Genomic DNA, 7452 nt, shown 5'->3' on the forward strand with positions numbered 1-7452 from the left:
CGTATGGCGGTTCCTGTAAGTGGCTTAAACGTTTTTTGGTGATATAAGCCAGTAAATATGGTCTGGATAATTATTTCAGAGAGTCGCGTTTTATATGTGGCATCTTTTATTAGTTCTCCACAGAAGCCACGGCAGTTTTTCACCGTCCACCCATTTCAGACCGCTATGCTTTGTCGACCTGTGCTTCACGCTGTGTCTGTAGGGGGTACATAGCTCCCTTCAGTTCTCTGACCATATAGTCATATATAGTCATGCCTAGTCGTGCGATTCGAGGTTTGAATTATTAAACTCGCTTGCATCCTGCGGACATCCGAAGCTTAAAGACTGACTGTCGAGCTACGTAATGGGATTAAAATCAGATAGGTAAGAATAAAATTTGAGACGTAAATATGGTGAGTACTTATAAGAGTATTGATCAGCATCTGGGTCTGAAAATGTGCGTGAATATGCAATAAATATAAGAGAAAGTCTGCTTGTCAGATTTATTACTTTTTCCATATCCAATGGCAGATTTTCGATTTGTCTGAATTATTATTTTGAAGATTATATCACATGATCTGCTAAAAGATCAAAAAATAAAATTAGAAACTACAAGAAAAAATATCAACTTCAGCATTATTGTTATTATGTTAGCACTGAATATTAAATGTTATTAAAAATTTTAATTTAAAGTATGCTTTTCTAAAATCTATATTACAATAAATAAATTCAAATAATTTGCAGTAATGTAATTATGACTACCACTTACAAAACGGTAATAGGTTTAGAGCTTTTCTAAAAAATGTTTACGTAGAATCGTAGATCGTAGAAAATTGATTCTTTGTAATTTTTTATGTTCCTGGTAATTCATGAGTTTCGACTTTCGTCCCTCCCTAGAGGCCTAGAGAGTTAACAAATAGTGCGTCGCGTGTCAGAGGCCAGAGATTGATCTCCAGCTAGTTTAGCTAGACACTCAGCTGGAAACCTCGTGACTGATTTTTCAGGTAACCTCGAACGAACAAACGAAAGTGAATTTCGAAACTGCGGGGCATTTACGGTGCGGTTTTACGAAATTCTCCAACAGTCCAATCCAATGGATAAGCGTAAAGGTTCGGCTAATAATGCCCAAAGTCGGTTCGAGTCAAACACGTAAAAACAGGGCGAAGATTTATGAGCACCACGCTCCGCTTGATGCGAGAGTTCGGTCAAGCTAAAAGGGAGGCCATAGTCAGGGCCGTCGCACAATATCGAAATGGTATTGTGAAACCAGTGCGTGAAAATGTTTCTTTTCATTTCTGAAAGAATATGCTGCTCGATATATCCGGCAGGTAACGATCGATTTTAGTTACGGTCCGACCTTTGGCAGATGAAAGCAACTGTTATTTAGCTTTTGACAAATTGGTGTGCTGGTAATGAAAAGTTATAATTATTTTTAAAATAATATAATGTTCAGCGGGATTAAATACAAATATCATAATTGTTTATTTAAGAAGTTTTTGTCGACCTTTTTTATGTTAATTCTTAACAAATTAAACAACAAAAATTTTTGTCCATTTTTACATTAAATCATTGATTTCTCATTTTGTTTATGATAAATTCATATAGGATTTATTCGTACACAAAAAGAGCCATGATTGATAAAAATATAATAATTTTTAGCAAGAACTGGATATCCCAGAACAATACGAATTTATAGAACCGAGCAATATGACTTTCTTAGAGATTACGTTTCTAACAATCTTTCTTCAAAAAGAATAAGAATTTATTATTTTGTGCCCTGAATTTCAGCTTTACTATCAAATACTGCAATCCGGTTTGTCATGAAATTTCAATTTCGAAATGCTCTGACACTTTTCCGGACTAATGCTTTATTGTCCCTGACTGTTATAAATTTTTCTTTTATGTATATAAAAAGGCATAAACAAAAAATTTGTTTTGCACTTTAAACAGTATAGATGTCTTTTAAATAAATAATTAATTCTTCGTCAAGAAAAATAAATTTTCAAATAAGAAGTTTATCTTGTTTCCTTCACTTATCAAAAAAGGTCAATTTTTAACGAAATATAAAAGTTCTTAAATAAAGAGAGGAGTTTTCTACCAAGAAGATTTTAATTTCCAACCAAATAGTAGAATTTTCAACATGAGATCAGTTTTTAAACGAAAATTATATGTTTCTTAAACCAATTAATTTCCAACGGGAAAAGAAATTTTCAACAAAATAGTTAAATTTTCATTCAAAGAAATGAATCTCAAAAATATTATTTCTCAACAAAAATTCTAATAGTTAAATTCTCCAAGAGAAAGTATTTAAATTTGCAATTAAAAAAAATCAACAAATGAGATCAACAAAAAAATATAACTTATAAGAAAATAATTTTTAACGAAATTTTAAATCATCAACAATTTCTACAAAATTAAAAAAGTATGATTTTTTAACTAAAATGATGAATCGTTAGATAAAAATATGGGTTTTTAACTAAATAATTGAATCTGCAATAACAAAAGTGAATTTTCTACTCGCAGAAAGATAAATTTTCTACTATAAAAGATGAATTTTCTGCCAAAAACAGAACAGTTAACTTTTTAGTTAAAAATTAAATTAATTTTTAACAAAATTCAAAAGTATTTTTCACGTTAAGTTTCTAAAAAAAAAGAAGAATTTTCGAATAGGGAAGGTCTATTTTCAACCAAAAATAAAATAATTCAAATTTTCAGGTTAATAAATTAATTTTCAAGCAGAAAAAAAATAATTTTTACGGAAATAGTTCAATTTTTAACATACAATATGAATTATCAACGAAGAATGTACTAGTGATGGTTTAACCAAATTACCAAACGAATTTTTTATTTTAAACCAAAAACAGTTGAATTCAATCAAATAAGACAAATTTTTAACAAAATAGTTTAATCTATTAACCAAACAGATTGAATTAAAAAAAAATCTAATTAAAAGCCAAAGATGATTAAATTTCTAACCAGAATTTAAAATCTTCATGTCAAAAATAAGAATTTTCTAAAAAACAGTCCGTCTTCTCTAACAGAAGCGTTTTTTTTTTAATCAAAAACTTGAATGTCTTGCCAAAATAGTTGATTGGTCAACAAAATAATAAAATTTGGAAGCACAGGATGAATTCTCAACTGAAAAAATGATAGAATAAAAAAGTTGTACGTTTGTAAGAGTGACTTTTTATGAACACATTCTTTTCTAAATCTGATTTCATTAACGTTACAAGTTTATTTAATTAACAGAATTTAAATACTTTTTTATTCCCTAAGTTTATAAAATCTTAGTAATATGTTTAATTTCTGTGGGGCGGGGGTAGAACAAATAATGCGGCATCTTACATCGCGTAGAGGGGTGGGGGAAAATGTTACATAACCCCCTTCAGTACTTTGAGAATGACTCCTAAAGTCTAAGCTACAACTTCAGCTTAATGGCATTTTCCTGACTCTTAGGATGTCCCTAATATTCTCTGACTTTTCCTCGTCAGTTTTAAAATGCCTGTTTCCCTGAATTTACATACTTCCTTGACCTGTAGCAGCCCCGTGAAATGTATGGTAAAGATTTTTATAAGAAGATTTTAATAGTTTGTTTTTTACCAAGATCCTACAATATACAATTCTACACGATCTTACTTGAAGGGTTAGTGTTGCTTGAACCGAAGAAGAGGTTGTGAGATATCCGGGAGGTCTTTATTGGAAGTTAGAACTAAGAAAAAAGAAGAAGTACTCTTTTGTAAAATTGTAAATCCTGAACGGAAGTAACATCCAAGGAGATTATCGTTCTTTGCCTCCTTTAGTTTTAGCCTATAAACTGAAGCAAACTTCATCTATTTTCACCTTTTTGTTAAAACCAGAAGTGGGATGATTTATATCAGACAAGTGCGCCTTGCACGGCGGGAGAATTCTCGCTTTCAGTTTAGCCTCCAGCCGCGACGCCAGGGGGGTAGACTGCAGAGTGTAGAGTGTACTATAGAGTTTAGAGTGTACTGAAACAACTGTAGCATTGCTTGAGTAGTATAGTTATGTATTATAGTAGGTCGTAGGACGTTCAATGTCCATGCATCTTTCCTCTAACCACTGGCGCCATTCACGACCGTTTTGGCTTTTCCGAACGTGTTTTCTCTTCCAGGCAGCCCCTCGAGCTTTTAGCTTTGTGGCAGGAAGTCCGGACCACCAGAGTCGTTTAGTTTAGAAAACTTGGAAAATAGACCTAAAATACTTCAGGCTTAGAAAAACAAATTTACTCAGGGACTAGGACTTTTATCTAAGAATGAATATCTCTTACAGACTTACACGAAGAGACTTTTAGTGAGTTGTTTGCTAAACAAGGTATCACACTTTTCTATTTTTTTATGATAACTTGGGATATGGCAGCGAATTTGAATTGCTTTAATGGACCATAACTGAGTAAATACGAGCTCTGTCTGCTTCACTGCTGAAGTAGTAAATTATTACTCTCAATAAATCCGTAAACTGCATACGAGCAGCCATTTAGACTCCTGGGATAACTTCAGTTGAACCTGTTTCTGTCCCTTTGTTTCACTGCTCACTTGCAGAAACGTCTGTACAAATGACAATCTCTACAGTCTCGCTACGTCCAGTCAATTTGCACTAAGGCTACACTGGACACCTGTCCCGCTGTCTACCAACATTTCGTTTGTCGCGCTCTCAATGCTGCCGAGGATTGCAAGTCCGATATGCAAACGATTTTATGCCCATCGACACTTTGTCTCACTGCTGTATAATTATTCGTTATCAAATTACGACTCCTAGCCACATTGAGCTTTCAAATATTCCCTGTAGATGCAAATCTCTATTTTAGGTTAAGTGTTTGAGGGTAAAGTGTCAGCACATTCACATATCATTTGCAGTTTCTAAAATAAATTATCGTAAGAGCCTTTCTAGTGTGCATTTTAGCGTACGGAAAATTATGATTTGAATTGAAGTGCAAAGTATACCAATATGTCATGTCATTTACAATTATGCTTAAATCGATTTTAGAAATACAATTGTAAAAGTAACTCAAATATTCTTTCAGTCCCTAATGTCCACCTTCTAGCGCAATGACGCAATTGCTGAAATTATACTTATCATATCTTGTCATTTAGCGAACAAGCCTGTACTTACGTCTCAGCACAAACACTCCTCTCTTTAAGGTCTGTTATTATGGATAATTAGTATGAAGTCGATACGAACCTCGAGAGGTGCAATTTTAATAATTATACGACTATGAGCAGTCATCGATTATATAGTCCCGGTATAAGTCTAACAACATTTTTTTCGTAGAAAAAACTATCATTTGCAAAAGCTGAAAGAAAAATCAGTTTTAATGCTTTTGCAGGATTGTCCTCGGAGAACGTGATAGGATAGGAGGTTATATTTGCTGAGGGAACAAACACAACGACGACTCTAAAGAAAGGGCCATAAATTAATGATCACACAGTCATCAGGGGTCAAAGCAGACCGCGGATCGTCATTATCGCCAGCGCGGTAACGTTGACAGACACCGCCTTTAAATGATGATGGATGGCTCGTATAACTGTCGCAATATGGCTCCTGAGTAGACTCTCGTATCTTGATTTACCATTCGCACTTTCGTCATTGTGCAACGCTGCATTCTCCCGGTCATTTGTACTTAGTTTGTCTTCTGATCAATTCGATGACTGCCTTCAGAGATCTCTAACAGGCTAACTACACGTGTCTGGGAGCTAATTATATACACGTGCGCCGTTTTATCTTCTATGCTGCAATTTTTCCACGTCAATTATAAGCATTCGTGTATTTAATGTGAAAGATAATAAACCTGGAGAAATAAATCGGACTTTCAGCTTGAAACATAGGTTTTTCCTTTTTGTATATATAGTTTTATAGTGCTTATTTAATGAGCATTTTAAAGCCTTAATTCTCATTATAATATTAACTTGAAAATGTAGTTGACATTTTATTCTTTCTTTTTCATGTTTAATTCACTTCGAAATGACTTTCATCAATTTCTAAATCTTTATTTTTTTAATAGGTATTAAAAATGATCTAAATCCACAATAAACTGCTGTTCTATAAATCTATAGCATAGGACATAGGTTATTCTTTTTATCTTGTTTCAAGAAATACTTTTATAATCTAACCTAGAAAAAGTAAATTTCTAAAAATTACCGATGGTGAATTTTCAATTTATATATAAAGTTTATTATTATGAAGTAATTATTAAATATACTGAATGTTTACAAGTAAAAATTCCTAATATTTATAATTTTATATATATATATATATATATATTTAAAATTTGTATACTCTTATAAGTTTTTTTTTTTTTTATTTCAAATATTGTTCGCTTTGAATGGTAAAGTTTAAAAAATGAGTTTAATGTATTCAACTTCAACCGTTATTTATTGATTTAAAATCTTTCAGGTTTAAAGCTCATTTAATAATTATTTTATTTTATCGTCTTAAAATAAACGTCCCAGTAATCGTTGCGCTAATTTTCTTGCTCTCTAATTTAATTTTAAATGAATGAAATTCCATTTTATGATTTAGAATGCTTGAAATAAATGGGTTTTATCATTGAATGTTGCTTTTAATATATTTTTCAAGGATATATGAAAATTATAACTAAGTTTCTATAATCTATACTAAAAGGATTATTACGATTGCTCACACACTGGAACATCTATAACATGTAACTTAAGTTTAATGAAGTTTTACCTTTACTATTATTGCTTTAATAAGAACAAAAATGATCAAAGTCAAGTGCTACAGTTTAAATTTAATAGCTGTATAATGCTTTAATTTCCCCTTTTTCAGATTTTTAAGTGTTGAATTTGTATTTTGTAACTTCTCATTTTGTCAAAGATTTCTATTTAAAATTGAAGGATTTTGAACACTTAACTCGAAATTTGTAAGTTTTAAATTACAAATTATTTCGTTTTTATAATATTTCAAATTACTACTTCAAAACTTAAAAATTTTTAATTAAAATTTTTCTAAATTTTTAATTAAAATTTTTCTAAATTTTGAGTTTTCATTTTTACTATTTTTAAAGCCCAGAATTTACAATTAATAAAATTAAAAATTGTAAAGTTTATAATTTTAAGTTGTTCAAATGTGAACACCTTAAGTCCTTGAGTTATAGCTATTATATTTTTAAGTTTTAATTTTTAAAATAAGTCCTTTTATTTAAACTTATAATTTTTCTATTCAATTTAAATTCTTTAGTCTGAATAATTTAAAGGAAATATTCTTAACCAGAAGGAAATGGGTGAAACTTAAATTTAAAAAAAGCATTACTAACGATTTATTGTTTAAAAGAATAGAAACTGCAAATTGTCAAGGTTGGTTTCTCCAGCACATTCTACTATCAGTATATTATCATTTCCATCATATTTCTTTTTTATTGTTCTGCTTGTTTTTATCTTAGTTTTAGATTTATAAATGTATAGTGTCGCTTTTATTATCTGGTTCTTACATTTATGA

The sequence above is a fragment of the Belonocnema kinseyi genome, chromosome 8, assembly GCF_010883055.1.
Source record: "Belonocnema kinseyi isolate 2016_QV_RU_SX_M_011 chromosome 8, B_treatae_v1, whole genome shotgun sequence".
In the NCBI taxonomy this organism is placed as follows: domain Eukaryota; kingdom Metazoa; phylum Arthropoda; class Insecta; order Hymenoptera; family Cynipidae; genus Belonocnema; species Belonocnema kinseyi.